Here is a 25598-nt window from a genome sequence, read left to right on the forward strand (position 1 = left end):
ACCAAGTTGCCCCCACATATCCCACTGCAGTCACTGTCCATCAAAGGAGGAAGAGGCTGTACAATCACTACTTGTCTCTGCTGGGTTGTACAGCCCTCCCAGTGCCAAACACAGATTATACATGCTAATCATGATGCCTGCTTTCTCCCACACTGTTATCCCTACATTCCAACCCATCCACCCCAGTCTGTTTCCGGTTTGTAACTATTAGTACATTCTTGGGTTTTGTCAGTCTGCTACTGTTTGCTCCTTCAGTTATTTTTGTGTTTTTGTACTCCCCAGATGAGTGAAATCTTGAGATACTTGCCTTTCTCTTCCTGGCTCGTTACACCGAGCATAATACTCTCTAGCTCCATCCATGGTTTTAGAAGTGGTAGTATTTATTTCCCTCTTATGGTTGAGTTATATTGTATTGTGCATATGTACCACATCTTGTTTTTTCTATTCATCTACTGTTGGACACTGAACTTGGCTATGGTGAATAGTGCTGTGAAAAACAAAGGTGTGCATATGTCTTTTTCAAACTGGGTTGCCTCATACTATTTTCTTATTTATTTATTTATTTATGTACTGATATATACACACATTTATATATATTTTTTGGTGTCATTAATCTGCTATTACATGAGGAAAATTATGTATACTAGGCACCCCTGTCACCACGTTTCCCCCACATATTCCATTCCAGTCATCATCCATCAACGTTGTAATATGCTGTAGAATCACTACGTGTCTCAGGTGTGTTGTACTGTTATCCCCGTGCCAAACACATTATACATGCTAATCATAACTCCTGCTTCTTACCCCACTCTTACCCCTACATTCCAACCCTTCCACCTCAGCTCATTTCCCTTTTGTACTTTTAGTCAATTCTTGTGTTCTGTGATTCTGCTGATGTTTTGCCACTTCAGGTCTTTCTCTGTTCTTATACTCCCCAGATGAGTGAAATAAGTTCATAGTTGTGTTTCTCCGCCTGGCTTACAACACTGAGTATAATACCCACTAGCTGCATCCATCGTGTTGGAAATGGTAGGGTCTGTTTTGTTCCTTTGGCTGAATAATATTCCGCTGTGCATATGTACCACATGTTCTTTATCTTTTCATCTCCTTATGGGCAATTAGATTGGCTATTGTGAGTAGTGCTGTGATAAACATAGGGGTGCATAGGTATTTCCCAAACTGGGTTGCTGCATTCTTTTATTTTTTTATGTATTTATTTCGTATTTTGGTATCATTAATTGTTTTTCTATTTTTAATTTTTTATTTATACTTTCGTACCACTGATCTGCTATTCCAAAAGGAACATTGTGGTAACTAGACTCCCCCCATCACCAAGTTCCCCCCAGATACCCCATTGCACTCACTGTCCATCAGCGTGGCAAGATGCTGTGGAATGACTTCTAGTCTTCTCTGTGTTGTACAGCCTTCCCTGTGCCCCCCCCCCCACATTATACATGCTAAACAATGCACCCTTTCTTTCCCCTTCCCTTATCCCTCCATTCCCACCCTTCCACCTAAGTCCCTTTTCCTTTGGTTACTGTTAGTCCATTCTTGGGTTTTGTAAGGCTGCTGCCATTTTGCTCCTTCAGTTTCTTTCTTTGTTCTTGTAGTCCACAGATGAGAGATATCATTTGATATATGTGTGTGTGTGTGTGTGTGTGTGTGTGTATACACATATATGTATATGAAGGCCAGAACCACTAATGTTTGCTAAGATGATGCAGCTTGCTACAGCTGGTCAGTGCCCACCTTCAGGGGGTGGCCTTTGCAAGAACAGCACTGTTGCCTGGAGATTCCATGACATCACAGTGGTGCCTCTTTCCTAGGGACAGATTGTTTATGGTGATTGGAGCAGGTTCCCACTTCAGAGCCTGGTGTCCTGGCTGGGGTTATGATTTCGGTGCGGTGTGCGCTGACCGCCTTGACATCATCAGGAATTTGGAAACCATATCCAAGGTACTGTGTGTTTCTTTTAAGTTTGGTGTCAGTACTAAACAGTTACATGAGGAACGTTATGGTTTCTGGACTCCGGCCATTATCAAGTCACCACCACATACCCCATGAGCGTCACTGTCTTTCAGCCCAGTATTATGCTGTAGAATCACTGCTGGTCTTTGTGTTATTCTGCCATCCTCGTGCTCCTCTCCGCGCCCACATTATGTGTGCTGCTCGTAGTGCCCAGTTTTCACCCTTATCCCTCCCTCCCTTCCCAGCCATCCTCCACAGTCACTTTCCCTTTGGTAACTGGTAGTCCATTCTTAGGTTTGACGAGGCTGCTACTGCCTTGTTCCTTTAGTTTTCTCTTTGTTCTGATACTCCACAGGCGACTGAAATCATTTGATACATTTCTCCCTCTGCTAAGTCTCACTGAGCATAGTACCCTGTAGCTTCATCCATGTTGTTGTAAACTGTAGCATTTGTTTTCCTTTTATGGCGAATAATATTCCATTGAGTATATGTGCCACATCTTCATTATCTATTAATCTAATTATGGGCACATCAATTGTTTCCATTTCTTTTCTACTGTAAATAGTGCTGTAATAAACATAGGGGTGCATATGTCTTTTTCAAACTGTGTTTCAGAATGGTTTATTTATTTATTCGTTTATTCCTTTGTTTATGTATTTATTTATTTTCATATGATTAACCTAATGTTACATGCCAAAAATTATGTTTACTACACTCCTCCATCACCAAGTTGACCCACATATCCCACTGCAGTCACTGTCCATCAAAGGAGTAAGAGGCTGTACAATCACTACTTGTCTCTGCTGGGTTGTACAGCCCTCCCTGTGCCAAACACAGATTATACATGCTAATCATAATGCCTGCTTTCTCCCCCACCGTTATCCCTACATTCCAACCCATCCACCCCAGTCTTTTTCCCTTTTGTAACTATTAGTGTATTCTTGGGTTTTGTGAGTCTGCTACTGTTTGCTCCTTCAGTTTTCTCTTTGTTCTTATTCTCCCCAGATGAGTGAAATCATTAGATACTTGTCTTTCTCTGCCTGGCTCGTTACACCAAGCATAATACTCTTTAGCTCCATCCATGTTTTTGGAAATGGTAGTGTTTATTTGCCTCTTATGGCTGAAGCAGATTGTATTGTGCATATATACCACATCTTGTTTTTCTATTCATCTCCTGTTGGACAGTAAACTTGGCTATTGTGAATAGTGCTGTGATAAACAAAGGAGTGCATATGACTTTTTCAAACTGGGTTACCTCATACTATTTTCCTTCTTATTTACTTATGTATTGATGTATGCATACATATATATATATGTATGTGTGTGTGTGTGTATATATATATATATGTATATGTATGTATATATTTGGTGTCATCAATCTACTATTGCATGAGGAAAATTATGTTTACTAGATTCCTCCATCACCACGTTTCCCCCACATATTCCATTGCAGTCATCATCCATCAATGTAGTAATATGCTGTAGAATCACTACTTGTCTCAGTTGTGTTGTACTGCCCTCCCGGTGCCAAACACACATTATACATGCTAATCATAATTCCTGCTTTCTCCCCCACTGTTATCCCTACATTCCAACCCATCCACCCCAGTCTTTTTCCCTTTTGTAACTATTAGTGTATTCTTGGGTTTTGAGAGTCTGCTACTGTTTGCTCTTTCAGTTTTCTCTTTGTTCTTATTCTCCCCAGATGAGTGAAATCATTAGATACTTGCCTTTCTCTGCCTGGCTCGTTACACCGAGCATAATACTCTCTAGCTCCATCCGTGTTTTTGGAAATGGTAGTGTTTATTTCCCTCTTATGGCTGAATTATATTGTATTGTGCATATGTACCACATCTTGCTTTTTCTATTCATCTCCTGTTGGACAGTAAACTTGGCTATGTTGAATAGTGCTGTGATATAGGGGTGCATATGACTTTTTCAAACTGGGTTACCTCATACTACTTTCCTTCTTATTTACTTATGTATTTATGTATACATACATATATATATATGTATATGTGTGTGGGTATATATATATATATATATGTGTGTGTGTGTATATTTGGTGTCATTAATCTACTATTACATGAGGAAAATTATGTTTACTCGACTCCTCCATCACCAAGTTGCCTCCACATATTCCATTGCAGTCATTGTCTCTCAACGCAGTAAGATGCTATAGAGTCACAACTTTCCTCCGCTGTGTTGTTCAGCCTTCCCTGGGCCAATCCCACATTATACATGCTAGTCATAATGCTTGCTTTTCCCCCCACTTATCCCAACATGCGAACCCATCCCCCCCAGTCCGTTTCCGTTTTGTAAGTGTTAGTCCATTCTTGGGTTCTGTGAGTCTGCTGATGTTTTTCTCCTTCAGGTTTTCCTCTGTTCTTCTTCTCCCCAGATGAGTGAAATGATTTCCTACTCATCCTTCTCTGGCTTATTTCACTGTGCATATTACCCGGTAGCTTCATCCATGTTGTTGGAAATGGTAGTATTTACTTTCTTCTTCTGGCTGAATATTATTCTGTTGTGTATCTGTACCACATCTTGTTTATCTCTTCATCTCCTAATGGACACTTAACTTGTCTTTTGTGAATAGTGCTGTCATAAAGAAAGGGGTGCCTCTTTTTGAAACGCGGTTGCCGCATTCTATTTTTTTCTTATTTATTTATGTACTTATTTATTATTTATATTTTTATATGTATGTACGTATATACATGCATATTTTTGGGGTCATTAATCTACTTTTACATGAAGAAATTATGCTTACTAGACTCCTCCTTCACCAAGTTGCCCCCACATATCCCACTGCAGTCACTGTCCATCAAAGGAGGAAGAGGCTGTACAATCACTACTTGTCTCTGCTGGGTTGTACAGCCCTCCCAGTGCCAAACACAGATTATACATGCTAATCATGATGCCTGCTTTCTCCCACACTGTTATCCCTACATTCCAACCCATCCACCCCAGTCTGTTTCTGGTTTGTAACTATTAGTACATTCTTGGGTTTTGTCAGTCTGCTACTGTTTGCTCCTTCAGTTATTTTTGTCTTTTTTTTTTTTTTTTAATAATTATTTTTTTATTGAAGGGTAGTTGACGCACAGTATTACATTACATTAGTTTCAAGAGTACAACACAGTGATAAAATATTTATATACATAATTCTAGGTTCCAGCTATCACCCTACCAATCTGTTACATTATCTTGACTATATTCCTTATGCTATACATTACATCCCGGTTACTTATTTATTTTACCATTGGATGTCTGTCCTTTTTTTTTTTTTTTTTTTTTTTTTTTTTGTGAGGTCATCTCTCATATTTATTGATCAAATGATTGTTAACAACAATAAAATTCTGTATAGGGGAGTCAATGCTCAATGCACAATCATTAATCCACCCCAAGCCTAATTTTCGTCAGTCTCCAATCTTCTGAGGCATAACAAACAAGTTCTTACATGGAGAACAAATTCTTACATAATGAATAAGTTACATAGTGAACAGTACAAGGGCAGTCATCACAGAAACTTTCAGTTTTGCTCATGCATTATGAACTCTAAACAGTCAGTTCAAATATGAATACTCATTTGGTTTTTATACTTGTTTTATGTGTGGATACTACATTTCTCTCTTTATTATTATTATTTTTAATAGAATGCTGAAGTGGTAGGTAGATACAAGATAAAGGTAGAAAACATAGTTTAGTGTTGTAAGAGAGCAAATGTAGATGATCAGGTGTGTGCCTGTAGACTATGTGTTAATCCAAGCTAGACAAGGGCAACAAAACATCCACGTATGCAGAAGATTTCTCTCAGAACAGGGGGGGTGAGGTTCTAAGCCTCACCTCTGTTGATCCCCAATTTCTCACCTGATGACCCCCCTGCGACTGTGCCTGTCTTAGGTTGTTCCTCCCTTGAGGAATCTTACCCGTCTCTGGCTAACCAGTCATCTTCCGGGGCCATACAGGGAAATGTAAAGTTGGTAAGTGAGCGAGAAGCCTTATTGTTTGAAATGGTTAGCTTTTTATTTCTTTGCATATTTATGCCCTGTAGCTTCTATGCCCAGCATTTGTCTTGAGGTATCTTTACCACTTCGAAGAATTATGATACTCGGTAAATTTGATAGGAGGCACGAGTTCTATTTAAGGGTTGTAATTAGGAAGGAAGAAGAAAAGCTATAGAAGTAGCAGGCGGCAGAAAACATGGGAAGATTGATTATTTCTTTGACATATCTTCTTGTAGAGTAACTTCAGCATGTATAGGTTTTAAGCTACTACTTAAATGGCACACACGCATTAACACAATAGGAGTATAGTTACATAACCAAAGCATACCTGTAATTACCAGCCATCTCCAGTGAAACCAAGAAAACCAGTTAGGCACCTTAGGCATTTGTGAAAACTTATCTATGATATGGTGGATATTGTCCAACTGAACTTGAACAGTCTGAGAGAAATCAGACAAATTAAATTAACCCATTCCTGGGGAATGTTCACATCCCTTATGTTCTTTTAACAGTAAATAGTCTGTAGTTGTAAGATTTTGGAGCGCTACCATTTGCACTTCTCCTAATTCTTGGTTGAGTTCCAACAGTATAGATCCAGTCAAATTTGTTGTTTTACTGTATGCACATGCCAGCTTAGATATCTCCTTCTTCGTTCCCATGGCAAGTCCAGGAACTGGTGGGATGAGTGCATCTACAGCTGTAGCAGTGCGTGGATCTTTGTTGGGGTTTTTTGATGATCATCTTCTGGCATGAGTCTTCCAGAGAGTGCTGATGTTGGAAGTTCTTTTTCATATCGTATCTTAGTTCATTTTCGGGGTAGCCCAATTAGGCTTTGATCCTCTGTATAAACACAAACAGACCCTTTGCCTACACTTTTATATGCCCTTTATACCCTTGTGTAGAACTCATTGGAGGTTACCAAACAGGAACTGCCTTTTTTTTTCTTTTTTTGGTATCACTAATCTACACTTACATGATGAATATTATGTTTACTAGGCTCTCCCCTATACGAGGTCCCCCCTATAAACCCCTTTACAGTCACTGTCCATCAGCATAGCAAAATGTTGTAGAATCACTACTTGCCTTCTCTGTGTTGTACAGCCCTCCCTTTTCTCCTACCCACCCATGCATGCTAATCTTAATATCCCCCTACTTCTCCCCCGCCCTTATGCCTCCCTACCCACCCATCCTCCCCAGTCCCTTTCCCTTTGGTACCTGTTAGTTCATTCTTGAGTTCTGTGATTCTGCTGCTGTTTTGTTCCTTCAGTTTTTCCTTTGTTCTTATACTCCACAGATAAGTGAAATCATTTGGTATTTCTCTTTCTCCGCTTGGCTTGTTTCACTGAGCATAATACCCTCCAGCACCATCCATGTTGCTGCAAATGGTTGGATTTGCCCTTTTCTTATGGCTGAGTAGTATTCTATTGTGTATATGTACCACATCTTCTTTATCCTTCATCTATCGATGGACATTTAGGTTTCTTCCAATTCTTGGCCTTTGTAAATAGTGCTGCGATATACATAGGGGGTGCACTGATCTTACTCATACTTGATTGCTGCATTCTTAGGGTAAATTCCTAGGAGTGCACTTCCTGGGTCAAATGGTAAGTCTGTTTTGAGCATTTTGATGTACCTCCATACTGCTTTCCACAATGGTTGGACTAACTTACATTCCCACCAGCAGTGTAGGAGGGTTCCCCTTTCTCCACAGCCTCGCCAACATTTGTTGTTGTTTGTCTTTTGGATGGCAGCCATCCTTACTGGTGTGAGGTGATACCTCATTGTAGTTTTAATTTGCATTTCTCTGATAATTAGCGATGTGGAGCATCTTTTCATGTGTCTGTTGGCCATCTGTATTTCTTTTTTGGAGAACTGTCTGTTCAGTTCCTCTGCCCATTTTTTAATTGGGTTATTTGTTTTTTGTTTGTTGAGGCGTGTGAGCTCTTTATATATTCTGGACGTCAAGCCTTTATCGGATGTGTCATTTTCAAATATATTCTCCCATACTGTAGGGATCCTTTTTGTTCTATTGATGGTGTCTTTTGCTGTACAGAAGCTTTTCAGCTTAATAGAGTCCCACTTACTCATTTTTGCTGTTGTTTTCCTTGCCCGGGGAGATATGTTCAAGAAGAGGTCACTCATGTTTATGTCTAAGAGGTTTTTTGCCTATGTTTTCTTCCAAGAGTTTAATGGTTTCATGACTTACATTCAGGTCTTTGATCCATTTGGAGTTTACTTTTGTATATGGGGTTAGACAATGGTACAGATTCATTCTCCTACATGTAGCTGTCCAGTTTTGCCAGCACCATCTGTTGAAGAGACTGTCATTTCGCCATTGTATGTCCATGGCTCCTTTATCAAATATTAATTGACCTTATATGTCTGGGTTAATGTCTGGATTCTCTAGCCTGTTCCATTGGTGTGTGGCTCTGCTCTTGTGCCAGTACCAAATTGTCTTGATTACTATGGCTTTATAGTAGAGCTTGAAATTGGGGAGTGAGATCCCCCCTACTTTATTCTTTTTTTTTTTTTTTGTAAGATAATTATATTTTTTATTGAAGTGTAGTTGACGCACAGTATTACATTACATTAGTTTCAAGAGTACAACACAGTGATAAAATATTTATATACATAATTCTAGGTTCCAGCTATCACCCTACCAAGCTGTTACAATAACTTGACTATATTCCTTATGCTATACATTACATCCCGGTTACTTATTTATTTTACCATTGGAAGTCTGTCCTTTTTTTTTTTTTTTTTTTGTGAGATCATCTCTCATATTTGTTGATCAAATGGATGTTAATGACAATAAAATTCTGTATAGGGGAGTCAATGCTCAATGCACAATCATTAATCCACCCCAAGCCTAATTTTCGTCAGTCTCCAATCTTCTGAGGCATAGCAAACAAGTTCTTACATGGAGAACAAATTCTTACATAGTGAATAAGTTACATAGTGAACAGTACAAGGGCAGTCATCACAGAAACTTTCGGTTTTGCTCATGCATTATGAACTATAAACAGTCAGTTCAAATATGAATACTCATTTGGTTTTTATACTTGATTTATATGTGGATACCACATTTCTCTCTTTATTATTATTATTTTTAATAAAATGCTGAAGTGGTAGGTAGATACGAGATAAAGATAGAAAACGTAGTTTAGTGTTGTAAGAGAGCAAATGTAGATGATCAGGTGTGTGCCTGTAGACTATGTGTTAATCCAAGCTAGACAAGGGCAATAAAACATCCACGTATGCAGAAGATTTCTCTCAGAACGGGGGGGTGCGGTTCTAAGCCTCACCTCTGTTGATCCCCAATTTCTCACCTGATGACCCCCCTGCGACTGTGCCTGTCTTAGGTTGTTCCTCCCTTGAGGAATCTTACCCGTCTCTGGCTAACCAGTCATCTTCCGGGGCCATACAGGGAAATGTAAAGTTGGTAAGTGAGCGAGAAGCCTTATTGTTTGAAATGGTTAGCTTTTTATTTCTTTGCATATTTATGCCCTGTAGCTTCTATGCCCAGCATTTGTCTTGAGGTATCTTTACCACTTCGAAGAATTATGATACTCGGTAAATTTGATAGGAGGCACGAGTTCTATTTAAGGGTTGTAATTAGGAAGGAAGAAGAAAAGCTATAGAAGTAGCAGGCGGCAGAAAACATGGGAAGATTGATTATTTCTTTGACATATCTTCTTGTAGAGTAACTTCAGCATGTATAGGTTTTAAGCTACTACTTAAATGGCACACACGCATTAACACAATAGGAGTATAGTTACATAACCAAAGCATACCTGTAATTACCAGCCATCTCCAGTGAAACCAAGAAAACCAGTTAGGCACCTTAGGCATTTGTGAAAACTTATCTATGATATGGTGGATATTGTCCAACTGAACTTGAACAGTCTGAGAGAAATCAGACAAATTAAATTAACCCATTCCTGGGGAATGTTCACATCCCTTATGTTCTTTTAACAGTAAATAGTCTGTAGTTGTAAGATTTTGGAGCGCTACAATTTGCACTTCTCCTAATTCTTGGTTGAGTTCCAACAGTATAGATCCAGTCAAATTTGTTGTTTTACTGTATGCACATGCCAGCTTAGATATCTCCTTCTTCGTTCCCATGGCAAGTCCAGGAACTGGTGGGATGAGTGCATCTACAGCTGTAGCAGTGCGTGGATCTTTGTTGGGGTTTTTTGATGATCATCTTCTGGCATGAGTCTTCCAGAGAGTGCTGATGTTGGAAGTTCTTTTTCATATCGTATCTTAGTTCATTTTCGGGGTAGCCCAATTAGGCTTTGATCCTCTGTATAAACACAAACAGACCCTTTGCCTACACTTTTATATGCCCTTTATACCCTTGTGTAGAACTCATTGGAGGTTACCAAACAGGAACTGCCTTTTTTTTTCTTTTTTTGGTATCACTAATCTACACTTACATGATGAATATTATGTTTACTAGGCTCTCCCCTATACGAGGTCCCCCCTATAAACCCCTTTACAGTCACTGTCCATCAGCATAGCAAAATGTTGTAGAATCACTACTTGCCTTCTCTGTGTTGTACAGCCCTCCCTTTTCTCCTACCCACCCATGCATGCTAATCTTAATATCCCCCTACTTCTCCCCCGCCCTTATGCCTCCCTACCCACCCATCCTCCCCAGTCCCTTTCCCTTTGGTACCTGTTAGTTCATTCTTGAGTTCTGTGATTCTGCTGCTGTTTTGTTCCTTCAGTTTTTCCTTTGTTCTTATACCCCACAGATAAGTGAAATCATTTGGTATTTCTCTTTCTCCGCTTGGCTTGTTTCACTGAGCATAATACCCTCCAGCACCATCCATGTTGCTGCAAATGGTTGGATTTGCCCTTTTCTTATGGCTGAGTAGTATTCTATTGTGTATATGTACCACATCTTCTTTATCCTTCATCTATCGATGGACATTTAGGTTTCTTCCAATTCTTGGCCTTTGTAAATAGTGCTGCGATATACATAGGGGGTGCACTGATCTTACTCATACTTGATTGCTGCATTCTTAGGGTAAATTCCTAGGAGTGCACTTCCTGGGTCAAATGGTAAGTCTGTTTTGAGCATTTTGATGTACCTCCATACTGCTTTCCACAATGGTTGGACTAACTTACATTCCCACCAGCAGTGTAGGAGGGTTCCCCTTTCTCCACAGCCTCGCCAACATTTGTTGTTGTTTGTCTTTTGGATGGCAGCCATCCTTACTGGTGTGAGGTGATACCTCATTGTAGTTTTAATTTGCATTTCTCTGATAATTAGCGATGTGGAGCATCTTTTCATGTGTCTGTTGGCCATCTGTATTTCTTTTTTGGAGAACTGTCTGTTCAGTTCCTCTGCCCATTTTTTAATTGGGTTATTTGTTTTTTGTTTGTTGAGGCGTGTGAGCTCTTTATATATTCTGGACGTCAAGCCTTTATCGGATGTGTCATTTTCAAATATATTCTCCCATACTGTAGGGATCCTTTTTGTTCTATTGATGGTGTCTTTTGCTGTACAGAAGCTTTTCAGCTTAATATAGTCCCACTTACTCATTTTTGCTGTTGTTTTCCTTGCCCGGGGAGATATGTTCAAGAAGAGGTCACTCATGTTTATGTCTAAGAGGTTTTTTGCCTATGTTTTCTTCCAAGAGTTTAATGGTTTCATGACTTACATTCAGGTCTTTGATCCATTTGGAGTTTACTTTTGTATATGGGGTTAGACAATGGTACAGATTCATTCTCCTACATGTAGCTGTCCAGTTTTGCCAGCACCATCTGTTGAAGAGACTGTCATTTCGCCATTGTATGTCCATGGCTCCTTTATCAAATATTAATTGACCTTATATGTCTGGGTTAATGTCTGGATTCTCTAGCCTGTTCCATTGGTGTGTGGCTCTGCTCTTGTGCCAGTACCAAATTGTCTTGATTACTATGGCTTTATAGTAGAGCTTGAAATTGGGGAGTGAGATCCCCCCTACTTTATTCTTTTTTTTTTTTTTGTAAGATAATTATATTTTTTATTGAAGTGTAGTTGACGCACAGTATTACATTACATTAGTTTCAAGAGTACAACACAGTGATAAAATATTTATATACATAATTCTAGGTTCCAGCTATCACCCTACCAAGCTGTTACAATAACTTGACTATATTCCTTATGCTATACATTACATCCCGGTTACTTATTTATTTTACCATTGGAAGTCTGTCCTTTTTTTTTTTTTTTTTTGTGAGAGCATCTCTCATATTTATTGATCAAATGGATGTTAATGACAATAAAATTCTGTATAGGGGAGTCAATGCTCAATGCACAATCATTAATCCACCCCAAGCCTAATTTTCGTCAGTCTCCAATCTTCTGAGGCATAGCAAACAAGTTCTTACATGGAGAACAAATTCTTACATAGTGAATAAGTTACATAGTGAACAGTACAAGGGCAGTCATCACAGAAACTTTCGGTTTTGCTCATGCATTATGAACTATAAACAGTCAGTTCAAATATGAATACTCATTTGGTTTTTATACTTGATTTATATGTGGATACCACATTTCTCTCTTTATTATTATTATTTTTAATAAAATGCTGAAGTGGTAGGTAGATACGAGATAAAGATAGAAAACGTAGTTTAGTGTTGTAAGAGAGCAAATGTAGATGATCAGGTGTGTGCCTGTAGACTATGTGTTAATCCAAGCTAGACAAGGGCAATAAAACATCCACGTATGCAGAAGATTTCTCTCAGAACGGGGGGGTGCGGTTCTAAGCCTCACCTCTGTTGATCCCCAATTTCTCACCTGATGACCCCCCTGCGACTGTGCCTGTCTTAGGTTGTTCCTCCCTTGAGGAATCTTACCCGTCTCTGGCTAACCAGTCATCTTCCGGGGCCATACAGGGAAATGTAAAGTTGGTAAGTGAGCGAGAAGCCTTATTGTTTGAAATGGTTAGCTTTTTATTTCTTTGCATATTTATGCCCTGTAGCTTCTATGCCCAGCATTTGTCTTGAGGTATCTTTACCACTTCGAAGAATTATGATACTCGGTAAATTTGATAGGAGGCACGAGTTCTATTTAAGGGTTGTAATTAGGAAGGAAGAAGAAAAGCTATAGAAGTAGCAGGCGGCAGAAAACATGGGAAGATTGATTATTTCTTTGACATATCTTCTTGTAGAGTAACTTCAGCATGTATAGGTTTTAAGCTACTACTTAAATGGCACACACGCATTAACACAATAGGAGTATAGTTACATAACCAAAGCATACCTGTAATTACCAGCCATCTCCAGTGAAACCAAGAAAACCAGTTAGGCACCTTAGGCATTTGTGAAAACTTATCTATGATATGGTGGATATTGTCCAACTGAACTTGAACAGTCTGAGAGAAATCAGACAAATTAAATTAACCCATTCCTGGGGAATGTTCACATCCCTTATGTTCTTTTAACAGTAAATAGTCTGTAGTTGTAAGATTTTGGAGCGCTACCATTTGCACTTCTCCTAATTCTTGGTTGAGTTCCAACAGTATAGATCCAGTCAAATTTGTTGTTTTACTGTATGCACATGCCAGCTTAGATATCTCCTTCTTCGTTCCCATGGCAAGTCCAGGAACTGGTGGGATGAGTGCATCTACAGCTGTAGCAGTGCGTGGATCTTTGTTGGGGTTTTTTGATGATCATCTTCTGGCATGAGTCTTCCAGAGAGTGCTGATGTTGGAAGTTCTTTTTCATATCGTATCTTAGTTCATTTTCGGGGTAGCCCAATTAGGCTTTGATCCTCTGTATAAACACAAACAGACCCTTTGCCTACACTTTTATATGCCCTTTATACCCTTGTGTAGAACTCATTGGAGGTTACCAAACAGGAACTGCCTTTTTTTTTCTTTTTTTGGTATCACTAATCTACACTTACATGATGAATATTATGTTTACTAGGCTCTCCCCTATACGAGGTCCCCCCTATAAACCCCTTTACAGTCACTGTCCATCAGCATAGCAAAATGTTGTAGAATCACTACTTGCCTTCTCTGTGTTGTACAGCCCTCCCTTTTCTCCTACCCACCCATGCATGCTAATCTTAATATCCCCCTACTTCTCCCCCGCCCTTATGCCTCCCTACCCACCCATCCTCCCCAGTCCCTTTCCCTTTGGTACCTGTTAGTTCATTCTTGAGTTCTGTGATTCTGCTGCTGTTTTGTTCCTTCAGTTTTTCCTTTGTTCTTATACTCCACAGATAAGTGAAATCATTTGGTATTTCTCTTTCTCCGCTTGGCTTGTTTCACTGAGCATAATACCCTCCAGCACCATCCATGTTGCTGCAAATGGTTGGATTTGCCCTTTTCTTATGGCTGAGTAGTATTCTATTGTGTATATGTACCACATCTTCTTTATCCTTCATCTATCGATGGACATTTAGGTTTCTTCCAATTCTTGGCCTTTGTAAATAGTGCTGCGATATACATAGGGGGTGCACTGATCTTACTCATACTTGATTGCTGCATTCTTAGGGTAAATTCCTAGGAGTGCACTTCCTGGGTCAAATGGTAAGTCTGTTTTGAGCATTTTGATGTACCTCCATACTGCTTTCCACAATGGTTGGACTAACTTACATTCCCACCAGCAGTGTAGGAGGGTTCCCCTTTCTCCACAGCCTCGCCAACATTTGTTGTTGTTTGTCTTTTGGATGGCAGCCATCCTTACTGGTGTGAGGTGATACCTCATTGTAGTTTTAATTTGCATTTCTCTGATAATTAGCGATGTGGAGCATCTTTTCATGTGTCTGTTGGCCATCTGTATTTCTTTTTTGGAGAACTGTCTGTTCAGTTCCTCTGCCCATTTTTTAATTGGGTTATTTGTTTTTTGTTTGTTGAGGCGTGTGAGCTCTTTATATATTCTGGACGTCAAGCCTTTATCGGATGTGTCATTTTCAAATATATTCTCCCATACTGTAGGGATCCTTTTTGTTCTATTGATGGTGTCTTTTTCTGTACAGAAGCTTTTCAGCTTAATATAGTCCCACTTACTCATTTTTGCTGTTGTTTTCCTTGCCCGGGGAGATATGTTCAAGAAGAGGTCACTCATGTTTATGTCTAAGAGGTTTTTTGCCTATGTTTTCTTCCAAGAGTTTAATGGTTTCATGACTTACATTCAGGTCTTTGATCCATTTGGAGTTTACTTTTGTATATGGGGTTAGACAATGGTACAGATGCATTCTCCTACATGTAGCTGTCCAGTTTTGCCAGCACCATCTGTTGAAGAGACTGTCATTTCGCCATTGTATGTCCATGGCTCCTTTATCAAATATTAATTGACCTTATATGTCTGGGTTAATGTCTGGATTCTCTAGCCTGTTCCATTGGTGTGTGGCTCTGCTCTTGTGCCAGTACCAAATTGTCTTGATTACTATGGCTTTATAGTAGAGCTTGAAATTGGGGAGTGAGATCCCCCCTACTTTATTCTTTTTTTTTTTTTTTGTAAGATAATTATATTTTTTATTGAAGTGTAGTTGACGCACAGTATTACATTACATTAGTTTCAAGAGTACAACGCAGTGATAAAATATTTATATACATAATTCTAGGTTCCAGCTATCACCCTACCAAGCTGTTACAATAACTTGACTATATTCCTTATGCTATACATTACATCCCGGTTACTTATTTATTTTACCATTGGAAGTCTGTCCTTTTTTTTTTTTTTTTTTGTGAGAGCATCTCTCATATTTATTGATCAAATGGATGTTAATGACAATAAAATTCTGTATAGGGGAGTCAATGCTCAATGCACAATCATTAATCCACCCCAAGCCTAATTTTCGTCAGTCTCCAATCTTCTGAGGCATAGCAAACAAGTTCTTACATGGAGAACAAATTCTTACATAGTGAATAAGTTACATAGTGAACAGTACAAGGGCAGTCATCACAGAAACTTTCGGTTTTGCTCATGCATTATGAACTATAAACAGTCAGTTCAAATATGAATACTCATTTGGTTTTTATACTTGATTTATATGTGGATACCACATTTCTCTCTTTATTATTATTATTTTTAATAAAATGCTGAAGTGGTAGGTAGATACGAGATAAAGATAGAAAACGTAGTTTAGTGTTGTAAGAGAGCAAATGTAGATGATCAGGTGTGTGCCTGTAGACTATGTGTTAATCCAAGCTAGACAAGGGCAATAAAACATCCACGTATGCAGAAGATTTCTCTCAGAACGGGGGGGTGCGGTTCTAAGCCTCACCTCTGTTGATCCCCAATTTCTCACCTGATGACCCCCCTGCGACTGTGCCTGTCTTAGGTTGTTCCTCCCTTGAGGAATCTTACCCGTCTCTGGCTAACCAGTCATCTTCCGGGGCCATACAGGGAAATGTAAAGTTGGTAAGTGAGCGAGAAGCCTTATTGTTTGAAATGGTTAGCTTTTTATTTCTTTGCATATTTATGCCCTGTAGCTTCTATGCCCAGCATTCGTCTTGAGGTATCTTTACCACTTCGAAGAATTATGATACTCGGTAAATTTGATAGGAGGCACGAGTTCTATTTAAGGGTTGTAATTAGGAAGGAAGAAGAAAAGCTATAGAAGTAGCAGGCGGCAGAAAACATGGGAAGATTGATTATTTCTTTGACATATCTTCTTGTAGAGTAACTTCAGCATGTATAGGTTTTAAGCTACTACTTAAATGGCACACACGCATTAACACAATAGGAGTATAGTTACATAACCAAAGCATACCTGTAATTACCAGCCATCTCCAGTGAAACCAAGAAAACCAGTTAGGCACCTTAGGCATTTGTGAAAACTTATCTATGATATGGTGGATATTGTCCAACTGAACTTGAACAGTCTGAGAGAAATCAGACAAATTAAATTAACCCATTCCTGGGGAATGTTCACATCCCTTATGTTCTTTTAACAGTAAATAGTCTGTAGTTGTAAGATTTTGGAGCGCTACAATTTGCACTTCTCCTAATTCTTGGTTGAGTTCCAACAGTATAGATCCAGTCAAATTTGTTGTTTTACTGAATGCAAATGCCAGCTTAGATATCTCCTTCTTCGTTCCCATGGCAAGTCCAGGAACTGGTGGGATGAGTGCATCTACAGCTGTAGCAGTGCGTGGATCTTTGTTGGGGTTTTTTGATGATCATCTTCTGGCATGAGTCTTCCAGAGAGTGCTGATGTTGGAAGTTCTTTTTCATATCGTATCTTAGTTCATTTTCGGGGTAGCCCAATTAGGCTTTGATCCTCTGTATAAACACAAACAGACCCTTTGCCTACACTTTTATATGCCCTTTATACCCTTGTGTAGAACTCATTGGAGGTTACCAAACAGGAACTGCCTTTTTTTTTCTTTTTTTGGTATCACTAATCTACACTTACATGATGAATATTATGTTTACTAGGCTCTCCCCTATACGAGGTCCCCCCTATAAACCCCTTTACAGTCACTGTCCATCAGCATAGCAAAATGTTGTAGAATCACTACTTGCCTTCTCTGTGTTGTACAGCCCTCCCTTTTCTCCTACCCACCCATGCATGCTAATCTTAATATCCCCCTACTTCTCCCCCGCCCTTATCCCTCCCTACCCACCCATCCTCCCCAGTCCCTTTCCCTTTGGTACCTGTTAGTTCATTCTTGAGTTCTGTGATTCTGCTGCTGTTTTGTTCCTTCAGTTTTTCCTTTGTTCTTATACTCCACAGATAAGTGAAATCATTTGGTATTTCTCTTTCTCCGCTTGGCTTGTTTCACTGAGCATAATACCCTCCAGCACCATCCATGTTGCTGCAAATGGTTGGATTTGCCCTTTTCTTATGGCTGAGTAGTATTCTATTGTGTATATGTACCACATCTTCTTTATCCTTCATCTATCGATGGACATTTAGGTTTCTTCCAATTCTTGGCCTTTGTAAATAGTGCTGCGATATACATAGGGGGTGCACTGATCTTACTCATACTTGATTGCTGCATTCTTAGGGTAAATTCCTAGGAGTGCACTTCCTGGGTCAAATGGTAAGTCTGTTTTGAGCATTTTGATGTACCTCCATACTGCTTTCCACAATGGTTGGACTAACTTACATTCCCACCAGCAGTGTAGGAGGGTTCCCCTTTCTCCACAGCCTCGCCAACATTTGTTGTTGTTTGTCTTTTGGATGGCAGCCATCCTTACTGGTGTGAGGTGATACCTCATTGTAGTTTTAATTTGCATTTCTCTGATAATTAGCGATGTGGAGCATCTTTTCATGTGTCTGTTGGCCATCTGTATTTCTTTTTTGGAGAACTGTCTGTTCAGTTCCTCTGCCCATTTTTTAATTGGGTTATTTGTTTTTTGTTTGTTGAGGCGTGTGAGCTCTTTATATATTCTGGACGTCAAGCCTTTATCGGATGTGTCATTTTCAAATATATTCTCCCATACTGTAGGGATCCTTTTTGTTCTATTGATGGTGTCTTTTGCTGTACAGAAGCTTTTCAGCTTAATATAGTCCCACTTACTCATTTTTGCTGTTGTTTTCCTTGCCCGGGGAGATATGTTCAAGAAGAGGTCACTCATGTTTATGTCTAAGAGGTTTTTTGCCTATGTTTTCTTCCAAGAGTTTAATGGTTTCATGACTTACATTCAGGTCTTTGATCCATTTGGAGTTTACTTTTGTATATGGGGTTAGACAATGGTACAGATTCATTCTCCTACATGTAGCTGTCCAGTTTTGCCAGCACCATCTGTTGAAGAGACTGTCATTTCGCCATTGTATGTCCATGGCTCCTTTATCAAATATTAATTGACCTTATATGTCTGGGTTAATGTCTGGATTCTCTAGCCTGTTCCATTGGTGTGTGGCTCTGCTCTTGTGCCAGTACCAAATTGTCTTGATTACTATGGCTTTATAGTAGAGCTTGAAATTGGGGAGTGAGATCCCCCCTACTTTATTCTTTTTTTTTTTTTTTGTAAGATAATTATATTTTTTATTGAAGTGTAGTTGACGCACAGTATTACATTACATTAGTTTCAAGAGTACAACACAGTGATAAAATATTTATATACATAATTCTAGGTTCCAGCTATCACCCTACCAAGCTGTTACAATAACTTGACTATATTCCTTATGCTATACATTACATCCCGGTTACTTATTTATTTTACCATTGGAAGTCTGTCCTTTTTTTTTTTTTTTTTTGTGAGAGCATCTCTCATATTTATTGATCAAATGGATGTTAATGACAATAAAATTCTGTATAGGGGAGTCAATGCTCAATGCACAATCATTAATCCACCCCAAGCCTAATTTTCGTCAGTCTCCAATCTTCTGAGGCATAGCAAACAAGTTCTTACATGGAGAACAAATTCTTACATAGTGAATAAGTTACATAGTGAACAGTACAAGGGCAGTCATCACAGAAACTTTCGGTTTTGCTCATGCATTATGAACTATAAACAGTCAGTTCAAATATGAATACTCATTTGGTTTTTATACTTGATTTATATGTGGATACCACATTTCTCTCTTTATTATTATTATTTTTAATAAAATGCTGAAGTGGTAGGTAGATACGAGATAAAGATAGAAAACGTAGTTTAGTGTTGTAAGAGAGCAAATGTAGATGATCAGGTGTGTGCCTGTAGACTATGTGTTAATCCAAGCTAGACAAGGGCAATAAAACATCCACGTATGCAGAAGATTTCTCTCAGAACGGGTGGGTGCGGTTCTAAGCCTCACCTCTGTTGATCCCCAATTTCTCACCTGATGACCCCCCTGCGACTGTGCCTGTCTTAGGTTGTTCCTCCCTTGAGGAATCTTACCCGTCTCTGGCTAACCAGTCATCTTCCGGGGCCATACAGGGAAATGTAAAGTTGGTAAGTGAGCGAGAAGCCTTATTGTTTGAAATGGTTAGCTTTTTATTTCTTTGCATATTTATGCCCTGTAGCTTCTATGCCCAGCATTTGTCTTGAGGTATCTTTACCACTTCGAAGAATTATGATACTCGGTAAATTTGATAGGAGGCACGAGTTCTATTTAAGAGTTGTAATTAGGAAGGAAGAAGAAAAGCTATAGAAGTAGCAGGCGGCAGAAAACATGGGAAGATTGATTATTTCTTTGACATATCTTCTTGTAGAGTAACTTCAGCATGTATAGGTTTTAAGCTACTACTTAAATGGCACACACGCATTAACACAATAGGAGTATAGTTACATAACCAAAGCATACCTGTAATTACCAGCCATCTCCAGTGAAACCAAGAAAACCAGTTAGGCACCTTAGGCATTTGTGAAAACTTATCTATGATATGGTGGATATTGTCCAACTGAACTTGAACAGTCTGAGAGAAATCAGACAAATTAAATTAACCCATTCCTGGGGAATGTTCACATCCCTTATGTTCTTTTAACAGTAAATAGTCTGTAGTTGTAAGATTTTGGAGCGCTACAATTTGCACTTCTCCTAATTCTTGGTTGAGTTCCAACAGTATAGATCCAGTCAAATTTGTTGTTTTACTGAATGCACATGCCAGCTTAGATATCTCCTTCTTCGTTCCCATGGCAAGTCCAGGAACTGGTGGGATGAGTGCATCTACAGCTGTAGCAGTGCGTGGATCTTTGTTGGGGTTTTTTGATGATCATCTTCTGGCATGAGTCTTCCAGAGAGTGCTGATGTTGGAAGTTCTTTTTCATATCGTATCTTAGTTCATTTTCGGGGTAGCCCAATTAGGCTTTGATCCTCTGTATAAACACAAACAGACCCTTTGCCTACACTTTTATATGCCCTTTATACCCTTGTGTAGAACTCATTGGAGGTTACCAAACAGGAACTGCCTTTTTTTTTCTTTTTTTGGTATCACTAATCTACACTTACATGATGAATATTATGTTTACTAGGCTCTCCCCTATACGAGGTCCCCCCTATAAACCCCTTTACAGTCACTGTCCATCAGCATAGCAAAATGTTGTAGAATCACTACTTGCCTTCTCTGTGTTGTACAGCCCTCCCTTTTCTCCTACCCACCCATGCATGCTAATCTTAATATCCCCCTACTTCTCCCCCGCCCTTATCCCTCCCTACCCACCCATCCTCCCCAGTCCCTTTCCCTTTGGTACCTGTTAGTTCATTCTTGAGTTCTGTGATTCTGCTGCTGTTTTGTTCCTTCAGTTTTTCCTTTGTTCTTATACTCCACAGATAAGTGAAATCATTTGGTATTTCTCTTTCTCCGCTTGGCTTGTTTCACTGAGCATAATACCCTCCAGCACCATCCATGTTGCTGCAAATGGTTGGATTTGCCCTTTTCTTATGGCTGAGTAGTATTCTATTGTGTATATGTACCACATCTTCTTTATCCTTCATCTATCGATGGACATTTAGGTTTCTTCCAATTCTTGGCCTTTGTAAATAGTGCTGCGATATACATAGGGGGTGCACTGATCTTACTCATACTTGATTGCTGCATTCTTAGGGTAAATTCCTAGGAGTGCACTTCCTGGGTCAAATGGTAAGTCTGTTTTGAGCATTTTGATGTACCTCCATACTGCTTTCCACAATGGTTGGACTAACTTACATTCCCACCAGCAGTGTAGGAGGGTTCCCCTTTCTCCACAGCCTCGCCAACATTTGTTGTTGTTTGTCTTTTGGATGGCAGCCATCCTTACTGGTGTGAGGTGATACCTCATTGTAGTTTTAATTTGCATTTCTCTGATAATTAGCGATGTGGAGCATCTTTTCATGTGTCTGTTGGCCATCTGTATTTCTTTTTTGGAGAACTGTCTGTTCAGTTCCTCTGCCCATTTTTTAATTGGGTTATTTGTTTTTTGTTTGTTGAGGCGTGTGAGCTCTTTATATATTCTGGACGTCAAGCCTTTATCGGATGTGTCATTTTCAAATATATTCTCCCATACTGTAGGGATCCTTTTTGTTCTATTGATGGTGTCTTTTGCTGTACAGAAGCTTTTCAGCTTAATATAGTCCCACTTACTCATTTTTGCTGTTGTTTTCCTTGCCCGGGGAGATATGTTCAAGAAGAGGTCACTCATGTTTATGTCTAAGAGGTTTTTTGCCTATGTTTTCTTCCAAGAGTTTAATGGTTTCATGACTTACATTCAGGTCTTTGATCCATTTGGAGTTTACTTTTGTATATGGGGTTAGACAATGGTACAGATTCATTCTCCTACATGTAGCTGTCCAGTTTTGCCAGCACCATCTGTTGAAGAGACTGTCATTTCGCCATTGTATGTCCATGGCTCCTTTATCAAATATTAATTGACCTTATATGTCTGGGTTAATGTCTGGATTCTCTAGCCTGTTCCATTGGTGTGTGGCTCTGCTCTTGTGCCAGTACCAAATTGTCTTGATTACTATGGCTTTATAGTAGAGCTTGAAATTGGGGAGTGAGATCCCCCCTACTTTATTCTTTTTTTTTTTTTTGTAAGATAATTATATTTTTTATTGAAGTGTAGTTGACGCACAGTATTACATTACATTAGTTTCAAGAGTACAACACAGTGATAAAATATTTATATACATAATTCTAGGTTCCAGCTATCACCCTACCAAGCTGTTACAATAACTTGACTATATTCCTTATGCTATACATTACATCCCGGTTACTTATTTATTTTACCATTGGAAGTCTGTCCTTTTTTTTTTTTTTTTTTGTGAGAGCATCTCTCATATTTATTGATCAAATGGATGTTAATGACAATAAAATTCTGTATAGGGGAGTCAATGCTCAATGCACAATCATTAATCCACCCCAAGCCTAATTTTCGTCAGTCTCCAATCTTCTGAGGCATAGCAAACAAGTTCTTACATGGAGAACAAATTCTTACATAGTGAATAAGTTACATAGTGAACAGTACAAGGGCAGTCATCACAGAAACTTTCGGTTTTGCTCATGCATTATGAACTATAAACAGTCAGTTCAAATATGAATACTCATTTGGTTTTTATACTTGATTTATATGTGGATACCACATTTCTCTCTTTATTATTATTATTTTTAATAAAATGCTGAAGTGGTAGGTAGATACGAGATAAAGATAGAAAACGTAGTTTAGTGTTGTAAGAGAGCAAATGTAGATGATCAGGTGTGTGCCTGTAGACTATGTGTTAATCCAAGCTAGACAAGGGCAATAAAACATCCACGTATGCAGAAGATTTCTCTCAGAACGGGGGGGTGCGGTTCTAAGCCTCACCTCTGTTGATCCCCAATTTCTCACCTGATGACCCCCCTGCGACTGTGCCTGTCTTAGGTTGTTCCTCCCTTGAGGAATCTTACCCGTCTCTGGCTAACCAGTCATCTTCCGGGGCCATACAGGGAAATGTGAAGTTGGTAAGTGAGCGAGAAGCCTTATTGTTTGAAAAGGTTAGCTTTTTATTTCTTTGCATATTTATGCCCTGTAGCTTCTATGCCCAGCATTTGTCTTGAGGTATCTTTACCACTTCGAAGAATTATGATACTCGGTAAATTTGATAGGAGGCACGAGTTCTATTTAAGGGTTGTAATTAGGAAGGAAGAAGAAAAGCTATAGAAGTAGCAGGCGGCAGAAAACATGGGAAGATTGATTATTTCTTTGACATATCTTCTTGTAGAGTAACTTCAGCATGTATAGGTTTTAAGCTACTACTTAAATGGCACACACGCATTAACACAATAGGAGTATAGTTACATAACCAAAGCATACCTGTAATTACCAGCCATCTCCAGTGAAACCAAGAAAACCAGTTAGGCACCTTAGGCATTTGTGAAAACTTATCTATGATATGGTGGATATTGTCCAACTGAACTTGAACAGTCTGAGAGAAATCAGACAAATTAAATTAACCCATTCCTGGGGAATGTTCACATCCCTTATGTTCTTTTAACAGTAAATAGTCTGTAGTTGTAAGATTTTGGAGCGCTACCATTTGCACTTCTCCTAATTCTTGGTTGAGTTCCAACAGTATAGATCCAGTCAAATTTGTTGTTTTACTGTATGCACATGCCAGCTTAGATATCTCCTTCTTCGTTCCCATGGCAAGTCCAGGAACTGGTGGGATGAGTGCATCTACAGCTGTAGCAGTGCGTGGATCTTTGTTGGGGTTTTTTGATGATCATCTTCTGGCATGAGTCTTCCAGAGAGTGCTGATGTTGGAAGTTCTTTTTCATATCGTATCTTAGTTCATTTTCGGGGTAGCCCAATTAGGCTTTGATCCTCTGTATAAACACAAACAGACCCTTTGCCTACACTTTTATATGCCCTTTATACCCTTGTGTAGAACTCATTGGAGGTTACCAAACAGGAACTGCCTTTTTTTTTCTTTTTTTGGTATCACTAATCTACACTTACATGATGAATATTATGTTTACTAGGCTCTCCCCTATACGAGGTCCCCCCTATAAACCCCTTTACAGTCACTGTCCATCAGCATAGCAAAATGTTGTAGAATCACTACTTGCCTTCTCTGTGTTGTACAGCCCTCCCTTTTCTCCTACCCACCCATGCATGCTAATCTTAATATCCCCCTACTTCTCCCCCGCCCTTATGCCTCCCTACCCACCCATCCTCCCCAGTCCCTTTCCCTTTGGTACCTGTTAGTTCATTCTTGAGTTCTGTGATTCTGCTGCTGTTTTGTTCCTTCAGTTTTTCCTTTGTTCTTATACCCCACAGATAAGTGAAATCATTTGGTATTTCTCTTTCTCCGCTTGGCTTGTTTCACTGAGCATAATACCCTCCAGCACCATCCATGTTGCTGCAAATGGTTGGATTTGCCCTTTTCTTATGGCTGAGTAGTATTCTATTGTGTATATGTACCACATCTTCTTTATCCTTCATCTATCGATGGACATTTAGGTTTCTTCCAATTCTTGGCCTTTGTAAATAGTGCTGCGATATACATAGGGGGTGCACTGATCTTACTCATACTTGATTGCTGCATTCTTAGGGTAAATTCCTAGGAGTGCACTTCCTGGGTCAAATGGTAAGTCTGTTTTGAGCATTTTGATGTACCTCCATACTGCTTTCCACAATGGTTGGACTAACTTACATTCCCACCAGCAGTGTAGGAGGGTTCCCCTTTCTCCACAGCCTCGCCAACATTTGTTGTTGTTTGTCTTTTGGATGGCAGCCATCCTTACTGGTGTGAGGTGATACCTCATTGTAGTTTTAATTTGCATTTCTCTGATAATTAGCGATGTGGAGCATCTTTTCATGTGTCTGTTGGCCATCTGTATTTCTTTTTTGGAGAACTGTCTGTTCAGTTCCTCTGCCCATTTTTTAATTGGGTTATTTGTTTTTTGTTTGTTGAGGCGTGTGAGCTCTTTATATATTCTGGACGTCAAGCCTTTATCGGATGTGTCATTTTCAAATATATTCTCCCATACTGTAGGGATCCTTTTTGTTCTATTGATGGTGTCTTTTGCTGTACAGAAGCTTTTCAGCTTAATATAGTCCCACTTACTCATTTTTGCTGTTGTTTTCCTTGCCCGGGGAGATATGTTCAAGAAGAGGTCACTCATGTTTATGTCTAAGAGGTTTTTTGCCTATGTTTTCTTCCAAGAGTTTAATGGTTTCATGACTTACATTCAGGTCTTTGATCCATTTGGAGTTTACTTTTGTATATGGGGTTAGACAATGGTACAGATTCATTCTCCTACATGTAGCTGTCCAGTTTTGCCA

At 39.3% G+C, this 25598-nt stretch overlaps 1 long non-coding RNA gene across 2 annotated transcripts in view; it reads left to right on the top strand.

Moving 5' to 3' along the window:
* Window positions 1–25598, top strand: part of LOC118929147 (uncharacterized) — a 383285-nt gene that overhangs the window by 203546 nt on the left and 154141 nt on the right. The window contains exon 1 of one of the 2 annotated variants that reach the window (XR_008994063.1): window positions 1937–1956. The exons of the other annotated variant lie outside the window; for it this stretch is intronic. This is a non-coding gene — a long non-coding RNA (uncharacterized LOC118929147). Of the gene's footprint in view, window positions 1–1936; window positions 1957–25598 lie in introns of those variants that run through there. 2 annotated transcript variants of the gene reach the window in all.

Source organism: Manis pentadactyla, chromosome 15 (assembly GCF_030020395.1).
Source record: "Manis pentadactyla isolate mManPen7 chromosome 15, mManPen7.hap1, whole genome shotgun sequence".
NCBI lineage: Eukaryota > Metazoa > Chordata > Mammalia > Pholidota > Manidae > Manis > Manis pentadactyla.